We start from the raw sequence: 13,611 nt of genomic DNA on the forward strand, positions 1-13,611 counted from the left end.
CACAATGCAGTACCACCTCTTACTTGTTAGGATGGTCATTATAAAACAATAGCAATAATAAATGATAATAACAAGTATTGGTGAGGATGTGGAGAAGTTGGAATACTATTACACTGTTAGTGGGAAAGTAAAATGATGTAGCCACTGTAGACAACAGTTTTAAAAAATTTAAAATTGACCTACCATATGATTCAGTAATCCTATTTCTTGATGTTTATCTGAAAGGATCGAATTCAGGCCCTCAAAGAGATACCTATACTTCCAGTTCATCAAAACATCTCAGTTTTCTGTTTGTTTGTTTATTTATTTAGAAATTCTATCCACTCAGACCTTACATTGTAGTAAGTGAAATGAAGTGATGATGGGCTGGAGAAGGAATTGAGTTGGGTCCAGACACCTGGGCTTTAGTCATAACTCCAATCTTTATTGGCAATGTGACCTCAAGTACTTTGGCCACCTGATACAAATACTTTGGCCACTTGATGTGAAGAACTGCCTCATTAGAAAATATACTGATGCTGGGAAAGATTGATGGAGAAGGCAATGGCACCCCACTCCAGTACTCTTGCCTGGAAAATCCCATGGATGGAGGAGCCTGGTAGGCTATAGTCCATGGGGTCGCACAGAGTTGGACACGACTGAAGCGACTTAGCAGCAGCAGCAGTAGCAGCAGCAGGGAAAGATTGAAGGCAGGAGGAGAAGGGGATGACAGAGAATGAGATGGTTGGATGACATCACCTACTCAATGGGCATGAGTTTGAGCAAGCTCTGGGAATTGGTGATGGACAGGGAAGCCTGGCATGCTTCAGTCCATGGGGTCACAAAGAGTCGGGCACAACTGAGCAACTGAACTGAACTGACCTCAGGTAGATCACTTACATTCCCGGATCTTGATTTCCTATTCTCTAAAAGGACAGTAATTCCATCTATCTTACGGGTTGTTCTGAGAATTAATTGGGATGACTTGGGTTTTAGAAACTGTAGAGCACTAGGCACATATCTGTTATAACATCAGTGAACAAAACAAAATTCTGCTTATCTTTTCCCCCTTCACAAAATAGGGAAAGAAAAGCTCTGCTTTAGAATGTGAGTTTTCTAACCTTCATCAATTCTGGATCGTTTACTGGATTGTAACTCACTTGTCCGGAGAAGGCAATGGCACCCCACTCCAGTACTCTTGCCTGGACAATCCCATGGACGGAGGAGCCTGGTAGGCTGCAGTCCATGGGGTCGTGAAGAGTCGGACACGACTGAGCGACTTCACTTTCACTTTTCACTTTCCTGCATTGGAGAAGGAAATGGCAACCCACTCCAGTGTTCTTGCCTGGAGAATCCCAGGGATGGGGGAGCCTGGTGGGCTGCCGTCTATGGGATCGTACAGAGTTGGACACGACTGAAGCGACTTAGCAGCAGCAGCAGCAACTCACTTGTCATGAGTCTTTTTGCCATGTAGCTACACAAAGTATTTCATGCTTAAAAAACACAGAGTACAAGAAGGCATTTATATGTGTGTATGTGCATAACATACTAATATATTACGTCAACTTGACCAAAACTCTTAAAATTGTGTGCCATCCTCATGTAATAAATTGATTTTCAAAGTAGTTTTTAAAATATATTGCTATGTTAAAAACATACCTGATAATTGCTATTACTTACCCTCAGCCAGTGAGTCACAGATTCCAGGGTAAAAGACTAACCAAGGTGAAACAGCTATGACATAGAAAAAGAAGTTCTCCTAGTCAAGCACTCCAGCACTGATGTTCCATTTGCACCTGTGCCAAGGGGGAAGGAAGGGGAGGGTGATCTGCTCTCCCAAGATGGCACCCTTTAGTTCACAGTATAGCTTTGGCAGGTCTTTTGTGTTACCCATTCCACCACATTGTTTCTGTGTCTGGTCAGTTCAGTGGCACAACAGTGGTTACTGGAATGTCAAGACCTCTTGGGGGTATAAACTACATACAGCTGAAGTTAATTTCCTGCCCAAGGTCATATTACTTTGCTAGCTTGGTAGTTCCTTCTAAGGCCTTCCAGTTGCCTTTCAATTCACAGTGCCTGATGCATATGAAATACATTGGAAAGGCTGTTTTTGCTGTTGTTATTCTTATACCTAAACCTATATTCCATGTCCATGAGGTGAACCTGACACATTCTTAGTCCATCTTGATTCCGATGCCTCTCAGCTCTGTATCCTTTCTAGTCCAGATACCACAGAGTCTCAGGACAAGAGTTGAGGTTTGGCGTTAAACTCAATCTGGATTTAGATACTGACTTTTCAGTCTGTAGCTCTGACCTTGGGTAATCTTGGGTAATCTCACTGAGCTTCAGGTTTCACCTACGTAAAATAGGAAAATTTTTTGTGTAATGTTTTTGTGAAATTTTGTGTGATGACGTATGTATACCACATAGGCAAGTGCAAGGCACATGTAAGTTTTATTCTTTTTCTTTCTGTCCAAAGCATATATCCTTTTTTATTATTTAAAAAGCTACATGAAGAATGACACATAATTCCTGTGAATTTTAAAATAAAATGCAAGATTTGAGAGATGGATGTTTTATACATGTGCTATACTTCTCTGGGCTACACTTTCAAGTTTTCACATATTCATTTTTATTTTTCCCAATTATTTCAGAGGAAAATTTTAAGAAGCACTATGCATTAGTTGGGATTTTGCCAATTACAAGTGATAGAAACATCAGCTGAATTAGACACAGGTGAAAAATGGTATTTAATGGTTCCCATTGCTAAAATGTACAGGGATGGAATTCAGGCATAGCTGGATCCAGGATTCAAATGCTACCATGTAATAAGATTTTAATAAGCTCCTATTATACTTTACTTGAAGAATTTTTTCATCCCTTATGTCTCTAATCTGGATTAACTTACTTTTTTCCCCCCATTTTCTGTCTCTCTTTTTTCCTTCTGTGTCTGTATTTTACTAAGAAAGTCCTATGAGATCTCAACAACTCTGACTCACTAGTGTCATCTTTTTCGAGTTTGGTTTAAACCTCAACTTTCCCATAAATGGTCCTGCTTGTTCTATTTTTATCATGCTAGCACTAACTTTAAAGCCCATGAGAATGCTGAAGAAAATTTTAATCTGACAGTGTAGTCACTGAAATGTTAAGTGATAGGTGTATGTCACAATCTTCAATCAAAAAATTAAAGTAGCCAGGGTTCCTACTTTTTCTCACCTTTTTTCTTGATCCTTATACTGAGGTGGTAAATAAAGGATAGTTTTTAGAGGAGAAAAAATCAAAACTTGAAATTTTTAAACAATGACTACTATTTTAAAACATTATCCCATCTGATCTAAAATATTTCATCTGAATGTATTTGCATTCATTTATATTTTATTTATCTTCCCAGGCCATACTAGTGGTAAAGAACTCACTTGCCAATGCAGGAGACATAAAAGATGTGGGTTTGATCCCTGGGTTGGGAAGATCCCCTGGAGAAGGAAATGGCAAACCACTCCAGTATTCTTGCCTGGAAAACTCCATGGACAGAGGAGCCTGGGGGGCTACAGTCCATGGGGTTGCAAACAGTCGGACATGACTGAAGTGACTTAGCACGCATGTTTTACCAGCATAACCTGCTTATTTCCTTGACTATAGAATGAGTTTCCCAAGGAAACAGTATCTTCTTTATTTTCACATTGATTTCTAAAGCTTAGCACAGTAGCTGGCATAGGATGGGAGGTTAAAATATGTGATTATATTTTATTTAACCCCCAAATCATAAGTAATATCTTTGCTCAAATGTCATCACACATTTTCAAAGGTTATTTTCTAAAATGATGCTCTTTTCATTGTGTAAAATGGATAAATTAAAATACCATCCATTATGGTACAGTGGATTAGAATCCACCTGCCAATGCGAGGGACCAAGGGTTCGATCCTTGATCTGGGAAGATTCCACATGCCTGGGAGCATCTAAGCCTGTGTGCCGCAACTTCTGAGACTGCGCTCTAGACCCAGGAGCTGCAGCTGCTGAGCCAGTGTGCTGCAGCCCTGGAACCTGAGCACCTGCAGCCTGTGCTCCACAGTAAGAGAAGCCCTCAGAATGTGAAGCCCATGCACTGCAATGAAGAGCAGCCCCCGCTCACTGCAGCTAGAGAAAGCATACATGGAGCAACAAAGACTCAGTGCAGCCAAAAATAATAACAATTAACTCAAATCATAAATAAAATATGGAATATACAAATACAGAAATGTTCTCTGTAAAGGAAACAGTAGTAAAATTTTCAACTTTGCAGGCCACACAGTCCATTGCAACTAACCACAGTAGTGGGAAAGCAACCCCAGACAATATATAAGTGAGTGGGTATTGCTGTATTCCGGCAGACCTTTGGCCTTTATTTACAAAAACAAGCTGCACGCTGACTTTCGCCCAAGGGCCATGGTTTGCTGACCCCTGTCCTAAAAAAAAGCAGAAGGTACATGAAGTAAACTTACATTTTCTAGGGTGACCTAACATTAAGGCTTCCAGGGACTGAAAGTTTCCTAGGACAGACGACTGTCAGTTTGAAAAGTGGGACATTTCTGAGAAAACTGAGATGAGTTGATCACTCTGCCTTTACTAGATCTCATTCATTCATTCATCCAACTGTTCATTTAATGTTGAGTACCGACTAACATTGAACCAACAAAGTTTCAAATTAAAATGAAGCACTTACCATTTTTCTGGATTTGCAAGGCAGGAACAGAGACACAGATGTAGAGAACAGATGTGTGGACTTGATGGGTGGAGAGAGAAGGGGTGGGATGAATTGGGGGACTGGGACCGACATATGTACACTAACATGTATGAAATAGATAGCTAGTGGGAACCTGCTGTAGAGTGCAGGGAGCTCAGCTCAGTGATGACCTAGAGGGGTGAGATGGGGGTGAGTGCGTGAGTGGGAGAATTAAGAGGGAGGGGATATATGTATACTTATAGCTGATTCACTTCATTGTATAGCAGAAATTGACATACCATTGTAAAGCAACTATAGCCCAATTATTTTTTTAAAAACACATTATATGAAGATCATATAACATGTAACTTTAAAACTAATTGTAAAAGGCACTATTATTACTACATTAACTTTTAAAATTTAGATAACTTTAAAGTGAACAGGCTGCAGTAAATATCAATGTAAAATAATAAGATATTACTTTTAAAAAACATGGTGTAACAATATAAACTTTTCAACTTACATCATATACCAGTTCTTCACTTAATCTGTTTCACTAACACATGTTTTATTCAGGCAATAAATGATGTCTTCCTGTCATAAAAATCCCAAATTAGACTTCTTTATAGGCAAGAAATTTGACGAGGATGCCAAGCATGCTTAGGAAAATCCCAGTGACTTCATGATTCATCATTTGTATTGAAAATTAGAAGGTGAGAAAATTGAGAGGAAAAAAAAAAATCTCACTAATAAGGATTAAAAACAAATGATTCATTTCTTAAACTTTTTTCAAAGAAGCAAATTATAGCCAAATTACAGGCCTGACAAACCATAATTAAGGCATAAGAGGAATTATGGGGGATTGAGAGGTGAAGAAGGCCATGTTTCAACTTAAATATCAATTTTATTTAATATTATTAAAATTAGCTCTTTCCTGCTACAAATTCTTTCAGTTTCTGAAGTCAATATTTAATGAAAAGGGAAATGAAATATTAGAACTTACATATATAAATCAAATGGAATTAAACATGAGAAGAAACATACATAGAGTTTAAAATAATGTTCATATGCAAACATGTATAATATTTTGCCTGGAAAATAGAAGGGAGGCTTCAAGTCTAAGAGTCAAGAGAACAGTAAATGCACACATTTCTTTCTCCTCTTCTGTAATCTGAGTGCTTCAAGAAAGCTTCTGAAACTATCTTTGCTCTGAACAGAGTTTCACTTCAGATAGTTTTGAAATCTAGAGAAGAAAATGACACCAATTTTTATTCCAAGCATTCATATAGTAAGAATATAATTTTTTAAAAGCTCAACTTACTAGAATATCTTGAGACTGGATTGAATGACTTTAAAATAAATGTTTGCTTAGCTGATTATTAATCAGAAGTGTATTTTATTTTACTACTTTCCATTTTGTTGCATGTTTTATTAAAATGACATGAGAGAACTGTACTTTTCCTTCAATAATTCAGTCATAACCACAAAAGAACCTTTCAGCTGAATAGAGTTTTTATTTTATATCATTGCACATGTTGAATAGATACTGTGTATGAATCTAGATGCTTTAGGTATGCATTAAATGAGGGCAAAAGAGTTCGGTTTTTTACTTTAGAATTTTAATTTCATTCATTTGTAATCTGGTAGAGGAAGTAAACAGCATAGTAGTAAATTCATCAATGAGAATAGAGTAAAAAGTGATTTCAATAGAGTCTGAGTGCATGAGCCTAATCAAATGAGGCCAGCAGTGTTCACACTCACTCCCATTCTCTCAGTAATAATAGATTATTCATGAAAAACTTTATAATCATTTTATTAGCCATTCTTGTCAGAGGTCTAGTAACTTTAATTTCAGGTCTTTGACTGTGGAAGAAATGGAAGTATAAAAATGTAAAGGGGGCACTTGTGGTCTGAATGTGTTCCATGCAGTTAACATATCCCCCTTTTCCTGCTGGAGAACATCCAAAAGCAACAAGGAGAATGGGAAACAAAAATACAAACTTCATTTTCAGCAAAAGTAAGAGACAGCTCAAATCTCCAGAGCCCAAAAGAGGTGTAAGGACTGCCAAAAGCAGTGGAGACCAAACAGGGCAGAGCAGGAGCTGAGTGGAAGGAAGCCGAGAGAAAATGCCACACAGTGAATTCCCTGACAGGAGGCCAAGGTGCAGCTTCTGCAGATAACAGAAAGAAGCAAAATGACAACTTTCAGATGTGATGGGTGCAGTTTAATCATTAAATCTAGATCCTTGCTTGCAACACAAAGTTAAGCAAAAGAAGCAATATTGCACCTGCATTGACTTTGAGACACAGAAGAGGGAGGTCTAAATAAAGAACCACTCAAAAAACTGCCATATGCATAGAAATGCATGTAAATTTGCCATGATTTAAAAAAATAATTTGATGGTATAATTGTCACTCTGAAGCAAGACCACAAAGCAGGTATACAAGAATAAAGGGAAATAATGTTGAGATATGAGGAGGAAATAAAAAGTGAGCTACTATTAATCAGGGAAAGGAAATAAAAAATGAGCTAGTATTACTCAGGGAAAGGAAATAAAAAATGAGCTAGTATTAATCAGGGAAAGGAAATAAAAAGTGAGCTAGTATTAATCAGGGAAAGGAAATAAAAAATGAGCTAGTATTAATCAGGGAAAGGAGTATTGCTCTTCCATCCTACTCTAATTGTCTACATTTGTTTGATTCTTGGTTGCACAGATAAATATAGTCAATTCTTACTACCATCATTGAGTCTTTTTTCATAGTGCTCTTTGGTCTTCTGGAGATTCTACTAGATCTATGGTATTGCCTGTTATTATATGAGAAATATAATTTGTTAGCTTTATCATTAAATAGCAATTTAGTTGGGTATAAAATCCTTATGTTTTTCCTTAAAGACTGAATTAGATAATGTGGAGAAGTCTGTATTCAACCTTATATAGACTTCTCCACATTACCTAACTCAGCATCATAAGAGTAACCCTAACAAAAGCCTTTAAGAATCAGACAAATGTAGACAGTTAGGGTGGGATGGGAGAGGAGTAAATTGTGTGTGTGTGTGTGTGTGTGTGTGTGTGTGTGTGTGTGTGTGTGTGTAGAATGACTAGTAAAAATATGGACAGGAAGAAGGAAAAAAAGCAGACAGTGAAGAATGTTAATTTCTCATCTCTATCAATCAGGATTCATAGAATATTATTTAAAGCTGACAAACCTAGTAATAGCAATATAATCCTATCTAATAAAGAAAAGCAAACTGTAAGAAAATATGAGCAATGGGTTAATATTGGGTGGTGGAGGAAAAAGAGAGAAAGGGGGAAAAAGATAACAAAATATATTGTTGTCCTCGTTATCCCTAGTAGGAAAATAATAAGTATTGTCTATTGAAATAAAATCCTAAAAGATGATGCTGTGAAAGTGCTACCCTCAATATGTCAACAAATTTAGAAAACTCAGCCATGGCCACAGGATTGAAAAATGTCAGTTTTCGGTCCAATCCCAAAGAAAGGCCATGCCAAAGAATGTTCAAACTGCCATACAATTACTTATTTCACTTGCTAGCAAGATAATGTTTAAAATCCTTCAAGCTAGGTTTCAGTAGTATGTGAACCAAGAACTTCCAGATGTAGAAAAGGTAGAGGAACCAGAGATGAAATTGCCAACATCAGTTGGATCATAGAAAATGCAAGGGAAATTTGAAAGAAAATTTACTTTTGCTTCATTAATTATGCTAAAGACTTTGAATGAGGAGATCACAAAAAACTGTGAAAAATTCTTTAAGAGATGGGAGTATTAGACCACATTACCTGCCTCTTGAGAAACCTGTATGCAGGTCAATAAGCAACAGTTAGAACTGGACATAGAAAAACAGACTGGTTCCAAATTGGAAAAGGAGTACGTCAAGGCTGTATATTGTGTTCCTGCTTATTTAACTTATATGCAGAGTACATCGTATGAAATGCTGGGCTGCATGAAGCACAAACTGGAATCAAGATTTCAGGGAGAAATATCAAAAACCTCAGATGTGTAGATGATACCACCCTAATGGCAGAAAGCAAAGAGGAACTAAAGAGCCTCTAGATGAAGGTGAAAGAGGAAAGTGAAAAAGCTGACTTAAAACTCATCATTCAAAAAATGAAGATCATGCCATCCAGTCCCATCACTTCATGGCAAATAGATGGAGAAAAAGTGAACACAGTGACAGATTTTATTTTCTTGGTCTCCAAAGTCACTGTGGACAGTAACTGCAGCCATAAAATTAAAAGATGCTTGCTACTTGGAAGGAAAGCTATGACAAACCTAGACAGAGTGTTAAAAAGCAAAGATATCACTTTGCTGACAAAGGTGTGTATAGTCAAAGCTATGGTTTTTACAGTAGTCATGTATGGATGTAAGAGTTGGACCATAAAGAAGGCCGAGCACCAAAGAATTGATGCTTTCAAACTGTGGCTCTGGAGAAGACTCTTGAGAGTCCCTTGGACTGCTAGAAGATCAAACCAGTTGATACGAAAGGAAATCAGTCCTGAACATTCATTGGAAGGACTGATGCTGAAGCTGAAGCTCCAATACTTTGGCCACCTGATGGGAAGAGCCAACTCACTGGAAAAGACCGTGATCTGGGAAAGATTGAGGGCAAGAGGAGAAGGTGGTAGCAGAGGATGAGATGGTTAAATGGCATCACCAACTCAATGGATGTGAGTTTGAGCAAACTCTGGGAGATGGTGAAGGACAGGGAAGCCTGGCATGCTGCAGTCCATGGGGTCGAAAAGAGCTGGACATGACTTAGCAACTGAATAACAACAGTTGAAATAAAGGTCTAAGAATATGACATACAGTAATAACTATAAAGTTAACTACTGTAAAAAATGTATAAGGCTAAATACATGTATGAGAAAATCATATATCCCAGAAAAGCAGGAAAAAAAAACAACAACTCAGGTTTAAACAATGTTTAAAAGCTAGTAAAACAGAATATGCCATAAAATTATGCCAAATGATATCAACCATATTTCTATGGCATAAAGTGACATTAAAATTTTAAAAAGACTTTCATGTTGAATCATAAAACAAAATTTAAGAGATGCACCAAAAGGAAAAAGGTTTCCAGAAATGTTGAAAACAAACCAAACACTAATGTTAAGTAAAGGAAATCCGTATGACAGTCTTTGTAAGGAATTGAAGGTAAATAAAATGCTGAATCAGGGTACCTGCCCCAAGAGTAAATTATAGAGAAAAGCAAGGGAATGAAGATCAAAAGCGAGGACAGTAGCTATGTCTGAGCAAAGAGACGAGGTAAAGGCTGAGACGTCTCAAAGAAATTGACTTGTTCTGAATTATAATGTAAAAAGGTGTAATCATTTTGGGAGGAAATTTTTTCTCTATAGAAAACTCTCCTTTCTAAATACAGAGTTAGACTATAACATACTTTAAAAAATATAGTGTTTATCTTGGCAGAATGGATGTGTGTATGTGTACTGTTGTCATTAAATTATTCCCCACAAAAAATTAGGTGCACAGACTTAGTAGAGTATAAAAGTCAATATGGAGGAACTTCCCTGGTGGTGCAGTGATTAAGGCTCCATACATGAACTGCAGCAAGTGTGGCTTCGAGCCCTGATTGGGGGACTAAGTATCTTGCCTATAATGGCAAATATATGAAAATATTATTTATAGGCAAACTATGTCCTCCTCTCCTTTCAAATTTAAAAAGATATCTGCCATTTTTATTAATAGAAGACAGTATTTGCCCCACTAAATAAATGGACACTTAAAAATTTCAGTTGGAAGCCTAGACAGAATTTTAGCTTGCCAGTTTTGCCTTACTTCAATAGGCTTTGGAAGAGGGGAAGTTTTTCAGCCTGAAAGAAATTAAAATAACTTCTGCCAGTCATCCTGGGAAGATCGAATTCCTGAGGGGGAGGGGTACCTCTGACAGGATGTATTATTCTAGTGTGAGAGGAAAAACTTCCTCCCCTCTCCTACTGCCCTTCGCCCTTCGGTGAGCCCCTTATTGGGTACAGAGCCAGGCTCCTGGGGAGTGGTAAGCTCGCCTCGAAGGCGGGGAGATGGAAAGGAACTCCAGAAGTACCTCTATGGGGGCTGAGGACCGTGGATTCTAACAGCAGCTGAAGCTAACTTTGGTTTTAGGTCCCCTTTCAGTTTTTCTCATGCCTTCCGTGGTCTTGTCAATATTATAGCAATACCTTAGCTCTGTTACAGTGAATTCTGGAAGAAACCTCTGCCCAAGCTTGGGGAATATGGTCCAGGCAAAAAGAACAGGGGTATGAGGGATACTCGGTCTCAAGACAGCAAGATGTTACCTTCCAAAGAGGAGCATGGGTCCTTCCATGTGAGGGGAGTGAAGCTGCCATTTCAACCCAGGCAACAGGACTCCAGAGGCCTTTGTCTTCATTCTCTATGGCTTCTAAAGCTGGCGGGGGCTGGATTCAACATGTTCAATGTGTTCAGCCACTCAGTCACGTGTGACTCCTTTGCAGCCCCTTTGTAGCCCACCAGGCTCCTACATGTCCATGGAATTTTCCAGGCAAGAATACTGGAGCATGGGACTTCCCTGGTGGTCCAGTAGCTAAAACTCTGGGCTCCCAATGCAGGGGGCCCAGTTTCCATCTCTGGTTAGGGAACTAGATCTCACTTGCTGCAATAAAGATTGAAGATCCCAAGTGCTGCAACCAAGACCCAACACAGCCAAATAAATTTTTTTTTTTTTTTTTTAAAGAGCACTGGAGTAGGTTGCCATTTTCTACTCCAGGGGATCTTCCTGACCCAGGGATCAAACCCTCAACTCTTGCATCTCCTGCATTGACAAGTACATTCTTTACCACTAGCCCCATGGTTGGATTTCCTACAGTCAAATGGAATGTCAGCTGCACTAAGGGAATCTGATCAGTCAAGGGAAGCATGATATTACAGGCATGTGAGAGGCTAAGAGAAGAAAATGTGTCTCAGAGAAATGAAGTAACTGGCCCAAACTTGAGAGAATCTGAGGCTGGCCTGTTGGACTCTGATGGCCATGCTCTTAACGACTGTGATACATAATACCCTCTCTGCCTGACTTCTAAGCTTGGTGTAAGGATCAGACATGAGCTATTTTTCAAAAGCACTTGAATAACTATAAAATGTGATGTAGATATATAAGTTATTATATTACTCAGCTATGACAGACTTGGCTTCACTGTAGAGAAAGAGAAGATACCTTAATCAAAGTAGATATACAAGCCAATCAGAAGGCAGTCAAATTTTTCCTCTTCCTGTCTTCTCCAGGACAGAAACAATTGCAGTCCAAAACCATTCCCTGAAAGTCAGTAAATGTATTTAAAAAGTCGCTGCATTTGCTGGTGTCTGCCTGAACTGATCTATGCCCCAAGCTTCCTGGCTTCTCAAAACCATATTGACCTTATGAAACTTATTTCACATGTCACCTCTCCTGGGAATCTTCTCAACTAACCCCACCCCTGCCCCCAACCCCTACACACACACCAGACTTAATGGCTGTGCTACCCCTGGAGAAGGAAATGGCAACCTACTCCAGTATTCTTGCCTGGGAAATCCCATGAACAGAGGAGCCTGGTGGGCTATAGTCCACGAGGTCGCAAAAGAGTTGGACATGACTTAGCGAGTAAACAACAACCACTTGACTGTGTTCATACCTCCAACCTCGTGTAACCTGATGTGCTTTCTCCCTTCCACTGGCCTGTGCTGTCCTTTATGCACGGTCACAAGCCTTATTCTCCCCTGAACAGCTAGGCTAGAACAATGTTTAAAAATCTACTAGGCATTTAATCATGGTTAAACATCCTTGGTAGAACAATGACTTTGCCTAAGTGATTGGAGCTTATGTCGATCCCTGAAGGTGATTTAGATGGAAGAAAACATACACTGATCCTCTAAATTTCAAGATATCACAGTATAATACTGAGACTGTGATGGCCACTCAGGTGTTGAGCTTCTATTTCACTCAGGCTTCTAATTTCATTTTTGTTCATGGTAACTATTATAGACCACAGAATGACAGATGTTTGCTTCTGTTGGGAGGGAGAGTTCAGCAAATTGTTGCCAAATCAGAGGCCAGAATATGAGATAAGAGAAAACAGGTAGAAGAATATTTCAGGCAGGATGTCAGTACTAATAGGTGGAGGAGGCAAAGGCCAGATAAATGTGCCCTGAGCAGGTCAAGAGTTCCGGAAGTAGTGTGCAGTGGTACCTGGCAGAAGTACCTGGCAGTCTGAGAAGTTTCTGCCAAACAGGTACACTTTCTTACCAGGTAGTATGCTGACTTTTCATAGGATCAGGATGAGGTCTGATGAACATACAGAACTGCAGATAGGTTGTGGAGAATTTGTGATAAAAATAATTCTCTGAGCTTAGTGTTATTATACTTGTAACAGAAAAGACAGTGAAGGACAGGGAAGCCTGGTGTGCTGCAGTTTATGGGGTCACAAAGAGTCTGACAGGACTTAGGGACTGAATAACAACAACAACAGAAAAGACAGATGAGAATACAAAAACAGAAAATTATATCTGTTCTCGAAGGCCATGCCAAAACCTTGCCACATTCCCTCAATCATTTATGGTCCTTCTTCTTTTTCTTCTCCATAGCATTTTGTTATAATGGGTTTATGATAACTTACTTAAACTTTTACATTTATTTATATTATTCTCGTAATTCTTACCTAAATAGAGTACATGCTTGCCGATGAATTTACTTATTACTGGAGAAGGCAATGGCACCCCACTTTGGTACTCTTGCCTGGAAAATCCCATGGACAGAGGAGCCTGGTGGGCTGCAGTCCATGGGGTCGCTAAGAGTCAGACACAACTGCGCGACTTCACTTTCACTTTTCACTTTCATGCATTGGAGAGGGAAATGGCAACCCACTCCAGTGTTCTTGCCTGGAGAATCCCAGGGACGGTGGAGCCT

The 13,611-nt window shown here is 39.0% G+C and overlaps 1 long non-coding RNA gene across 1 annotated transcript in view; it reads left to right on the top strand.

Annotated features, from left to right (window-relative positions):
* The window catches only part of LOC145529448 (uncharacterized), a 174,196-nt gene that overhangs the window by 57,501 nt on the left and 103,084 nt on the right, over positions 1-13,611 (top strand). The gene's annotated exons all lie outside the window — the stretch shown is intronic.

The sequence above is a fragment of the Giraffa tippelskirchi genome, chromosome 12, assembly GCF_054371585.1.
Source record: "Giraffa tippelskirchi isolate mGirTip1 chromosome 12, T2T-mGirTip1v1.2.pri, whole genome shotgun sequence".
Classification (NCBI taxonomy): Eukaryota; Metazoa; Chordata; class Mammalia; order Artiodactyla; family Giraffidae; genus Giraffa; species Giraffa tippelskirchi.